The sequence below is a fragment of the Mus musculus genome, chromosome 6, assembly GCF_000001635.26.
Source record: "Mus musculus strain C57BL/6J chromosome 6, GRCm38.p6 C57BL/6J".
NCBI lineage: Eukaryota > Metazoa > Chordata > Mammalia > Rodentia > Muridae > Mus > Mus musculus.
The window spans coordinates 86,492,751-86,504,431 of record NC_000072.6 but is presented as its reverse complement, the minus strand read 5'-3'; the positions used below and the strand labels follow the sequence as shown (position 1 = coordinate 86,504,431).

The following is an 11,681-nucleotide window of genomic DNA, read 5'->3' as shown; positions in this document are numbered from 1 at the left end:
GAAGGGAAAAGTGGGATGCTGCCCTGTGATTGGTTTGCTTGTTTGTTTTAATCTACCAACCTAGCAAAGAAAAGTCTCCAGCGTGGTTAAGTATGTGGGAAATGAGCCAAGGCTACGTACAAAGACACTGTCTCAAAAACAAACAAACAAACAAACCCAGCAAGAATGTGGGAAATGAATCTGAAATGAGGAAAATGTCTGTGTAGAGAGGCCTCGTCACCTAACGTGAAAATCCACTTTGTGTAATATCCACTTTATAATATGTGTGTGCAGTGTGAGCATTAATATGTATATAAGGTTCAGAGGGCAACTTTTGGGAGTTGATTCCCTGCCTCGCCTTCTCAAGACAGTCTTTCTTGATTTTGTCACTGTGCCTTGTACTCCTGGCTGGCTGTGAGCTTCTGGGGGGATCTTCCTGTGTCTGCTCCCTTCTCAAGTAGGAGTCCTGGATGACAGACATCCAGTACCACATCTGACAGTCTCTATAGATATCAGGGATTTGAACTCAGGTTCTTAGGCTTTCGTGACAAGCACCTTTACCTGGCCAGCCATCTCACGTGCCCTTTATTTTGTTTTTGAGGAAGGGTCTCTTTTAGCCCAGGCTAGCCTCCAACTTGTAATATCTCTAAAGACGGCCTTGATTTCCTGGCCCTCCTGCTTCATTCTCCCACATGCTAAAACAACAGGCCTAGGCTGATGGGCTGGCTACGTAAATGACTTCCTTTTTCTCCCCCTTGCCTCTTCCTCTTCCTACTTCAACAGGGTCTCTGTACACTGCAGCCAAGCAGCACCTGCCTTGAACTCTGCATTGTACTATCCCAACCTCTTGAGTGCTGGGATGACAGACTTGAGGTTCCATACCTGGCTGTTTGGGTTTTTTTTTTTTTTTTTTTTGAGATCTCTCTCTGCAGCACTGGCTGGCCTGGAATTCCTTATGCAGCTCAAGCTGGCTATGAACTCTCAGCAATCCTCCTGCCTCTGCTTCCCAAGTGCTGAGGTTACAGGTCAGTACCATCAAGGCTTGAGGATGGTAGTAGTCCCCGAGAAGGGGTCCTGAAAGGACTGCAGGTAAGTGATAATGCTGTACATTTGTGTTTAGTGAGAATATCCTGTCAAACTGTCAAATTCTACTTTCCTTTTCTATGACTGTCTCTTGTCTGAAGGATTAGGTCACAGGGATTAGGGTCTCTTAACAAAGCTTCAACTTCTTAGATTCCCAAATCCCTTGCTGAAATTACAGCTATAAGTTGGTTTCACATCAATATACAGACAGTGCCCTGCTGGGCTCCACTTTGTTGGCCCGAACCCAGGGAATCTAATTAGTCAGGCCAAGTCTCCAGCCTTCTGATCAGGTGAGAGAGCACCTCAGGCTTCCATCACACACTGACACCAACATCGCTCTGCCTCCTCGTTCAGAGCTTGTGCTTGCTCCCCAAGGACATGGGAGGTATCATAAAAAAATCATCCCTGTAAGTTCGAGGCCAGCCTGGTCTACAGAGTGAGTTCCAAGACAGCCAGGGCTACACAGAGAAACGCTGCCTCAAAAGAACAAAACAAACAGACAACCAGACAAATCATCTGTATCATCCAGGCCTGGTGATATCAGGAGGTAGAGGAAGAGGATGGCAGAAGGCCTAGACCAGAATGGTCAATATAATGAGTTGCAGGCAATTGGAACTACGGAATGAGATCTTGTTTCAAAAAATATTCACAGCCTCACAGAAGTCATCTTCAAAGATGGACACGCTGCAGTGCACTCCTGTAATCCCAATGCTCAGAAGTGGGAGCAAGAGGGTAAGACTCTGCTTCAGAAAAATAAAACAACAACAACAACAAAAATGGCCTTAAACCAGGCATGGTGCTGCACATTTGTGAGCCAAGCACTCAGGAGGCTGGCCCAGAGCATAGGGTTTCAGGGCTATCCTCGTTTGTTTTGCTTTTGGGTTTTTTTTGGTTTTTTGTTTGTTTGTTTGTTTGTTTGTTTGTTTTTTTCTCTCTCTCCAAGATAGGGTTTCTCTATATAGCCTTGGGTATCCTAGAACTGGATCTGTAGACCAGACTAGCCTCAAACTCACAGAGATCCACTTGCTTCTGCTTCCTGAGTGCTGGGTAGCGTCAAGACTGTCCTAAAGAACCTAGTGTGATCTTGTCTCAAGGAAAATTGAAAAAGACCACGGATGCACCTGCACCTCAGTGGTAGACACATGCTGGCCCTGGGCTCAATCCAGTCATCTTCATTACAGCTCAAAGGTGACTTCACTTTTAGTTGTGAAATAACCAAAGAAGGCAGCTGTGGTGTCACATGCTTGTAACCCCAGCATTCAGGAAGCAGAGGCAGGAGGATCTCTAAGTTTAAGACCAGCTTGGTCTACAGAGCGAGTTCCAGGATAGCCAGGGCTACACAAAGAAATCTGTCTCAAAAAAACCAAACCAAACCAAAGAAGCCAGCTGTGTAACCTGGGCAGTGGTGGCGCAAGCCTTTAATCCCAGCATTTGGAAGGAAGAGGTAAGCAGATTTCTGAGTTCGAGACCAATCTGGTCTACAGAGTGAGTTCTAGGACAGCCAGGACTACACAGAGAAACCCTTTCTTAAAAAAAAAAAAAAAAAAGGAACCAGCTGTGGTGGCCATGCTTGTGGTCCCTGTAGTCCTGGCTGTCCTAGCACCCCCTCAGAAGAACCAGGACACCCTCAGGTGTGTAGTAAGTCTGTCTTTCAAAAGTAAGAGTGTAGTGGCTCTCACCTTTAATCCAAGCAGTGGGGAAACAGAGGCAGGCAGATTTCCATGAGTTTCAGGCTAGCCTGGTCTACAGTGAGCTCCAGTACAGTGTGTAGTCAAGGCTACACAGAGAAACCCTGTCTCGAAAACAAACTAGAAAACCATGAACAAAAGAGCAAACAAACACCTGGGGGACCCTGCTCAGTGGTACCCCACTTACCTGACACTGTGGTGGGATCCTGCTCAGTGGTGTCACACTTACCTGGCACTGTGGTGGGATCCTGCTCAGTGGTGTCACACTTACCTGGCACTGTGGTGGGACCCTGCTTAATGGTGTTACACTTACCTGATACTTTGAGGCCCTGTGTTGAACACCATCTAACCACAAAGTAAAATAAAATAAGAGAAAAAGAAACACCCCAAATAATTCACAGGAGGCCCAGTGTAGTGGCAAATAATTTTAATCCCAGCTCTTGGGAGGCAGAGGCAGGAGGATTTCTCTAAGGTTGAAGCCAGCTTTTCCAGTTTGAATCTCGTCTTCCTAAGTTGGCCAGTATGGCCTTGAACTCATGGTGTCGGACAGAGACACCGGACAAGATGAGGCAGCCAGGGCTGGTGGACCTTGGACTGTGAACACAGCAGATGTATCTTCCCAGCATCCGGGAAGACATCCTCCTTAAAACTGGTTGGGTCACTGTCACAGTTTATTGCAGTCCTCCCCTCTCCCTTTATACCTGCCACAGTTTCCTGGGAGTTGGAGGAAGTGAGGGCTAGGGGGTCAATGAGAAGGAGTCCTGCTTGGGAAAGGGGGACAGAGAGCCCATGCTTCTGCCTCAGGGAGGAGTGGGCAGCCCTCTCTTCCACAGGAAGAGTTTGGTGTGATGGCTCACAACCACCCGAGACCCTTCCTGGTTGACAAGAGTCTACCTCAGCCTTCTGACAGCTGGGAGTGCAAGCATGTCCTACCATGCCTGGCTTGACTCCTTATAGATGTTTGTTGTTGCGGAGGGGAGAGGTCTTTCTACATACACAGCCCTGGCTGTCCTGGAACTCACTCTCTAGACCAGGCTGGCCTTGAACTCACAGAGATCTGCCTGCTTCTGCCCCTTAAATGCTGCGATTAAAGGCAGGAGCCACCATTGCCTTGTTCTTTTTAACTTTATTTAATTTTTTTTCTATGTGTACAAGTGTCTGCCTACATATGTGTATATGCACACGTGTGTGCCTGGTATCTTAGGAGACCAGAAGGGGACACGGGATCCCTAGGAACTAGAGTTACAGGTAGTCAAAAATTGCCGTGTGGGTGCTGGGACCCAAACCCAGTTCCTCTGCAAGAAAAAGTGTTCCTAACTGCTGAGGGGTCTCTCCAGCCCTGTGGGCTATTTCTTAATTTCTTTTTAAGAAATACAGGTACTTGAGGGGACATTCTGTCTCACTTTGCTGTTCCTTTGTTTACATATATACAAACACACACACAGTGAAAGAACAAGAAACTAGACAGCAGTTTTTTCTGCTGCCCCCAGAGACTCTCCCACTCACAACGGAACTCAGAGGATCCCTCCAGCTTGAGCAGTTCAGGGATGGAGGTGAGACTCTGGGGTCTTGCATCTGACCCTGCAGCAGCGATGAATGGGCTCTGAACTAGGACAGATCCTTGGCTGCCTGCTGGGTAGAGACCTCAGCTCTCAGGGAAGAACTTCCCATCCTACCTTTCAGTGGACCATCCTGTCTTCCTCCTCCCCTGCCCTCTCCTCACACAAGCCATCTGGAGAGTCAGTTGTTGGGGAACTTTGATCTCTTTATCTGGAAGGCAGGAAGATGGACCTGTGGAGCCAGAGGGCTGTGAGCAAATGCTTTGCACTTTTCTAGCAGTTCCTGTTAAGTGGGGCCTTCCCATAGGAAGGCTGCAGGGGAAAGGGCAAAGGGTGGGTGGATGGGCGAGGGGGAGGTCTTTGGAAGGAACTAGCACAAAGGGTTTGGAAAAATACACCCTAGAAGCATAACCCTGCATAGGCTGAGCGCTTATTTACTGCATCAGTGAAAAGACCCTTAAGGCTAAGGATACAGCTGGTTCCAGGCCCCGGCCTTGTCCTCAGCCCCCGGCCTTGTCCTCAGCCCCATAACTCCAGTACTGAAGAGGCAGAGGCAGAATGATGAGGAGTTCAAGATCACCCTTGCTTACAAAGTTCAAGGTCAGTTTCTTATACAGGAGACTAACAGAAGCAAACATCCCCGCCCCCGTGTATGTGGGTGTTTTGCTGGTATGTATATCTGCTCACCAGAAGAAGGTCCTTGGAACTGGAGTTATAGACCCTTGTGTGAGCATCCATGTGAGAACAGAACCAAGGTCCTCTAGAACAGCAGCACATCTTTCTTTCTTTCTTTTCCTCCTCCCCCTCCTCCTTGTCTTCCTCTTCCTCCCTCCCCTCTTCCTCCTCCTCCCCTTGCCTCCTCTCTTCTTCTTCCTCTTCCTCCTCTTCCTCTTCTTCTTTTTGGAGACAGGATTTCTCTGTATAGTCCTGGCTGTCCTGGAACTCTCTCTCTGTAGACCAGGCTAGCCTCCAACTTGGAGAGCTATCTACCTTAGCTCCCCAGTGCTAAGATTAAAGGCGTGTACTACCATACCATGCCTGGCTTGTAAGAAGTGTTTTTACCCACTGAGTCACCTCTCCAGCCCTCAATAAATATTTGGCTGGGGCTGAGGGTGTATTAAATGGTACTTTGAGTAGCATGCACAAGGTGTTGGGTTCTATCCCTAACACGGAATGCGGAATGCATACATATATACATACATACATACATACATACATACATACATACATACATACATACATACATTAATTTACCAGGGGTGGTGGCACTCAGGAGGCAGAAACAGGTAGATCTCTATGAATTTGAGGCCAGCCTGGTCTACAAACTAAGACCCTGTCTTAACCCCTGCTCCTCACCACCACCACTCTCCCCGCCCCCAACACCCCACCACCACCACCACCAAAAGAAAAAGCTGAGGAGCTCAGGGTGATAGCTCATGCTTGTTATCCCAACACACTTCAGAGGTTGAGGCTGGAGGCTTGACATGTGTTTCAGACTAGCCTAGAATACAGTGAGTCCTGACTTAATGTTTGCAAGACCATGAGTTCCACCCCTAGCACAGCCAAAAATTAAACCAAAACCAAACAAAACCCTGCCAAACGACAAGTAACAAATCAACTTCATGAGTGAGCCATGCCTGTGTTAAACGACAAGTAACAAATCAACTTCATGAGTGAGCCATGCCTGTGTTAAAGTCCAGGAAATTAACGATCATGGTAGAGCTTTTCCAAAGCTATACAGTTTGCCATGAAAACAAAGATTCAAAAGTGCTTTGGTACCTGCCATGGAGGTCCACGCTGTTAACTCCAGCATCCAGGGGAGTTCAAGGCCAGCCTCAGCTACACAGGGGGCTCTGAATTAGCTTGGCCTTCATGAGACCCGTATTTTGTTTTGTTTTGTTTTTTGTTGTTTTTGTTTTGTTTTGGAACAAGGCCTGGTGGCTCAAGCCTGGAATCCCAGTGTGTGGGAGATGAAGGCAGGAAGATCACAAGTCAAAGTCGCCTTTGGTTGAAGAGTTCAGACGCAGCCTGACAAATGGGTCGCTGTCAGAAAGAAAAAGTTCCGGAGAAAGAAAAGAGAGTGTGCTCTGGAGTTGGGGCGCTGCCTGTCATACCTGCACCCATGAAGGCTGGCCTGGGATGGGTTACAAAGCCAGACTCTGAGTAAAACGTAAAACTAAAATCAAGCCACGCAAAACACTACTTGGGTATAAAAAGAGTTAAAATGTCAAGTCCGAAGTGTACTCCCCCACCCCCCACCCCGACTCAACCCCCACGCCTCCCAAGGCTGTTTGGAGTGGTTTCCTCTCGCTTGTTTTGTGTGGCTTAGTGTTTTGTTTGATTTTCAGGGCTAGGAAGCTACTCTGCCCACCAAGACCAAGAGCTACGTTTTGGAAGGACACTGGGGTGGCTCAGAGGTCAAGAGGAAGAGCTACTACAGCAGACAGGCAGGATCCTGGGCAGCCCGGACCTTCTTTCTAAAACACCGTGGTTTGGATACTGCTGCTGCTGCTGCGCTGGCCACTAGGCTGAGTCTTTGCGTTCAGGTTTCAAATTCCCAAGAGAATCTGACTTGTCCGCCTGGGTCAGGTGTCTACCACCCGGTCTCTTTTCTTCCCCTCCTCCTCTCTACCTCCTCTGTCCTCTTCTCTCCTTTCCTCTCCTCTCTTCCTCTCCTCCCTCTCCTCTTCTCTCTTCCTTTCTCCGCCCCACCCCCCTTACCGTTCTAATGCATTCCAGGCTGACTTCCCTTTCTTACTTACTCCTTTAGTAGCCCAGGATGACCTTGAACTTGTGATCCTCCTGCCGCTAACTCCCTGGAGCTGAAATCACTGGGCATGTCCCACCAAGCCCAGTTTCTGTGTAACTAGGCAAGCCAGACATACCGGGCAAGCGCTGTACAGACTGGGCTCCACCCTGAGCCCAGAGCTCTGCCCTCCTGAGACTTTGAAGGGAAGTACTTTGTGGGCACAGCAATCCCCTGGATGGCTATTTTCTGGTGGAAAAGTTGCCAGGAGTGTCCTGTCACTCAGAAGGGTGAGTGGAAGGGTCACGGCTAGAAATTCATCCTAGAGTTCAGGCTGTTCAATTGGGTTTCATCGCAGTCAGCAGTTACAAAGGAGGTGGGCCAATTCGCAGTGCCCATCACATTGTGTCCCAGAGGAATTAAAACCCTAGTAGTCCATCGGTGAGGGACTGCTCAGGGTGGGGCTGCACCACTCACTCCCTAGGACCCTTAGGGCTCTCCCTAAAGGAAATAAAGGCCACACACAAGATGGGTTAGGGTGCAAAGCTGCTTCCAAAAAGCCTGCCTCAGATCCATCCCTGGGCCTCAGGCAGTGGAACAGAACCGGCTGGTGCAAGTTAAGCTCTCTCCTCTGTTTCCTATACACACAATACACACATGCAATTCAATGTGTGTATTGTCGCAGCCTGTTGCTTCTACCGTTAGGGGTTTCAACTGCTTCGTTTCTTTCTTTTTGGGGGAGGATGGAAGCAGGATAGAGGGAATTTTTTGTTTTGTTTTGTCTTGAGATAGGGTCTCATGTATCCCAAACTAGCCTTGAATCTGCTATGTAGCTGAAGATAACTGTTTTATGGACTGCTGGGGATGAAGCTCAGGACTTTGTGCTAGGCGAGCACTCTGCCAACTGAGACCTTGAACTCTCTGAGACTACAAGTGTTTGCCCCCTCCCCACCCAACCTGTTTTATTCATCACATCTCTACTTTATTTGAAATTATGTGTGTGTGCTAATGAGTCCAATTGCCCTCAGGCCAAAGAGGGCAGGGCGTTGGCTCATGCGGAGCGGTGTTACAGGAGGTCGTGAGCGCCTCACATAAGTGCCTGGAACTGAACTGAGGTCCTCTGGAAGAGCAATAAACATTCTTACCGTGTGTGTGTGTGTGTGTGTGTGTGTGTGTGTGTGTGTGTGTGTGTGTGTGTTGTCTCTCCCCTTGAGTAACCTTCTCCTGACCTCTTTGTCACGGTGTTCAGTGAGTGGATAAAGTCACCTGAGGAGTCTCCAGTCTCAGGCTACTGCCAGTCTGTCTATCTGTCCTCCTGCCTCCAGCCAGTCTTCATGTATCTGTAAGGAATGTATCAGGTTAGTTTCTTTGGCCAGGGTAATAATGTTCCTTTTAACTGAGCTCTTGACTACAAGAATAGCCAAGCTGGAGCACATTCTGGTGAAGGTTTCCCAAGTCAAAGCAAACCCCAGGGCTAGGGGCAAGAGCCCCTCCCCCTGCCTCCTCACAGGGAACCTCGGGATTAAAACCACTGCTTGGGCTCTGGCCTGTTACCTGGCAATCAAAGGTTAGTTCAGCCAGAGTGGCCCGTGCCTCTACAGATCTGAGCTCTCCATCACCCCTTTACCATGGGAAACGCCTGAAGGAAAAAAAACAGACTGGAAGCAGCAAGATCCCAAGAGAATCTGCCTCCTTACAGAGGTGGTAGAGGCATGTGTGTGTGTGGGCCTCCTTACAGAGGTGGTGGGTATAGGAGAGCTCCTTACAGAGGTAGTGGACATGTGGGGGCTGGGGGGCTCCTTACAGAGGTGGTGGGTATGTGGGGGGAGAGGGCCTCCTTACAGAGGTGGAGGGCATGTGTGTGTGTGTCTTCTTACAGAGGTGGAGGGCATGTGTGTGTGTGTCTTCTTACAGAGGTGGTGGGCATGTGTGTGTGAGGGGCTCCTTACAGAGGTGGTGGGTATGTGGGGGTAGGGGGCCTCCTTACAGAGGTGGTGGGTATGTGGGGGAAGAGAGCCTCCTTAGAGAGGTGGAGGGCATGTGTGTGTGTCTTCTTACAGAGGTGGAGGGCATATGTGTGTGTGTGGCTCCTTACAGAGATGGTGGGCATGTGTGTGTGAGGGGCTCCTTACAGAGGTGGTGGGTATGTGGGGGGAAAGAGCCTCCTTACAGAGGTGGAGGGCGTGTGTGTGTGTGTGTGTGTATCTCCTTACAGAGGTGGTGGGTATGGGGGAGCTCCTTACAGAGGTGGTGGGCATGAGGTAGTGGTGGGAAGGTGGATGTATGGGGCACGATAAGCACCGTGACCAACAAAGCTTACTCACTAGCTATTCTTGCAGAGGACTCTGGTTTGATTCCTAGCACTCACATGGTGACTGACCTACAACCCTCTGTAACTCCAGTTCCAAAGGATCTGATGCCCTCTTCTGGCCTCTAAAGGCAATGCATGCATGTGACACAAGCAAAACACACAAACACACACATACACTTTTGTTTCTTTTTTGTTTGTTTTTTCTTTTTTTTTTTTTTTTTGAAACAGGGCCTCACTATGTCGTCCTGGTTGTCCTAGAACTCTGTAGACCAAGAGCCGGGCGTGGTGGCGCACGCCTTTAATCCCAGCACTCGGGAGGCAGAGGCAGGCAGATTTCTGAGTTCGAGGTCAGCCTGGTCTACAGAGTGAGTTCCAGGACAGCCAGGGCTACACAGAGAAACCCTGCCTCGAAAAACCAAAAAAAAAAAAAAAAAAAAAAAAGAACTCTGTAGACCAGGCTGGACTTGAACTCAGAGATCCCACCTACCTCTGCCTCCAGAGTACTGGCATTACAAGCATGTACCACCACTGCCTGGCTTTTTTTTTTTTTAAATAGTAATAATAAAGAAGAATCTAAAAAAATAAACCGGGGGCCAGGAGGTGGTGATGTACAATTCTAATTCCGGCACTTGGGAGGCAGAGGTAGGCGGATCTCTGAGTTTAAGGCCAGCCTGGTCTACAGTGGAGAGAAACCCTTGTCTCGAAGACCAAGTGAACCCCAGTGGGAGAGCGTAACACTGTAACCGGCACAGAAACAACCACTGAGGCGTGCTCTTCAACTTGTCTAGTCTCTTTAGCAAAAGCAAATACGATTTTCTTGTCTCCCAGTGTATTCTAAAACCCCACTTGTCAAAGCTGTGAAGCTGTAGAAGGTTCTGGGCAGTGCAGCTGGCTCCCCTCTCGTTAGATGAGCTAGGGGCGAGCTGGGCTCAGGCTTTCCTCCTCTCACGCCTTATCTCGAGGAAACAATCATGGGTGTGTGGAAGGTTGTCCACAACAGAGCAATCATGGAAACCCCCTGACTGTCTTTTGGTAGGAATGTGAGGATTTCCTCTGTGCTTTAAAAAAGGGAAGTTAATGAGATCTCTTATAAAGCCAGTCTGGGGACTTAGGCGGGGCACCTCTTCTTGAAGTCCCTGGGGACTCCAGTTTGCTTAATCTCAGTGGGAAAGACAGTGGAGACTGAGGCTGACTCTGAGGGTCTAAGTCTGGGGCCTCAGGTTAACAGAATTGATGAGTGGCTGGCAAGATGTCTCAGTTGATAAAGGTACTCGCTGTCCACAACCTGAGTTCAGTTCCTAGGATTTACATGGTGGAAAAAGAGAGTCTACTTCTATGCGGGAGCCCATATCGGTTTACAACTCTCAGCCCTTCTGCCATGGCCTCCGGAATGCTGGTACCGCACGTGTGAGCTATTATACTTGGCTGAAGGTTGGGTTTCTGTCATTATTTGTTTCCTCTTTTGGAATAGGTTCTCCTTTTGGAACTCAGACTAGCCTGGGATTCTAAGTAATTCTCTCATCTCAGCATCTGAAAATGCCGGAGATTACAGGTGTGAGCTGCCCTTCTCAGTCTGACTAGAAGTTTTCATTAGAGAAAGCAGAGGAGGCAGAGCTCTCAGAAGTGAAGAAGACTGGGTGCAGGCTACAGATGATCTGAGGTGTTGCTAGCACCCAGGTCAAACAGCTCAAAACTGCCTATGTCTCCTGCTCCAGAGAATCCAGTGCCTCTGTCTGGCACGTCTGACACCCGGACTCACGTGCACATACCCACACACAAACACATAATTAAAAATAATAAAAGTTAAAAAAAAGTTAAAATAAAAATATTAAACTTGTCTTTTAAAATATGCAGCTGGACATTTAATCCCAGCACTGGGGAGGCAGAGGCAGGTGGTCAGCCCGGTCTTCAGAGTGAGTTCTAGGACAGTCAGGGCTAGAGAATGTCCTAGAGAAATTCTATCTTGGAAAAAAAAGGGGGGGCAGGGCTGGGGGTGTGGCTCACTACAGCAAAAGCCCTGACAGAGGGTCCCTGAAGCCCTGGCTTCCATCTTCAGCACTGTATAAACTGAGTGTAGCGGCCCATACCTACAATGCCAGAACTCAGGGAGCTAAAACCCAGATGATCAGAGTCCATCTCAGTGATGTAACAGTCTGCGTCAGCCTGGATCAAAAAAGACCCTGTCAAAATAAAATTTAAAAAGAAATAAGAACCCCCCCAGGCATGCTATGTGCACCTTTAGTCCCCAGCATTTAGGCCACAGAGGCAGGGGGATCTCTATTGAGTTCCAGGCCAACTAGATCCACATAGTAGAC

The 11,681-nt window shown here is 48.7% G+C and overlaps 1 long non-coding RNA gene across 1 annotated transcript; it reads left to right on the top strand.

Annotated features, from left to right (window-relative positions):
• Window positions 1-3,796: 3,796 nt before the first annotated feature.
• Window positions 3,797-8,699, top strand: Gm52866. Its single transcript, XR_003956324.1, has 2 exons — window positions 3,797-4,909; window positions 6,658-8,699. It is a non-coding gene; the product is annotated as a predicted gene, 52866 (long non-coding RNA).
• Window positions 8,700-11,681: the final 2,982 nt, after the last annotated feature.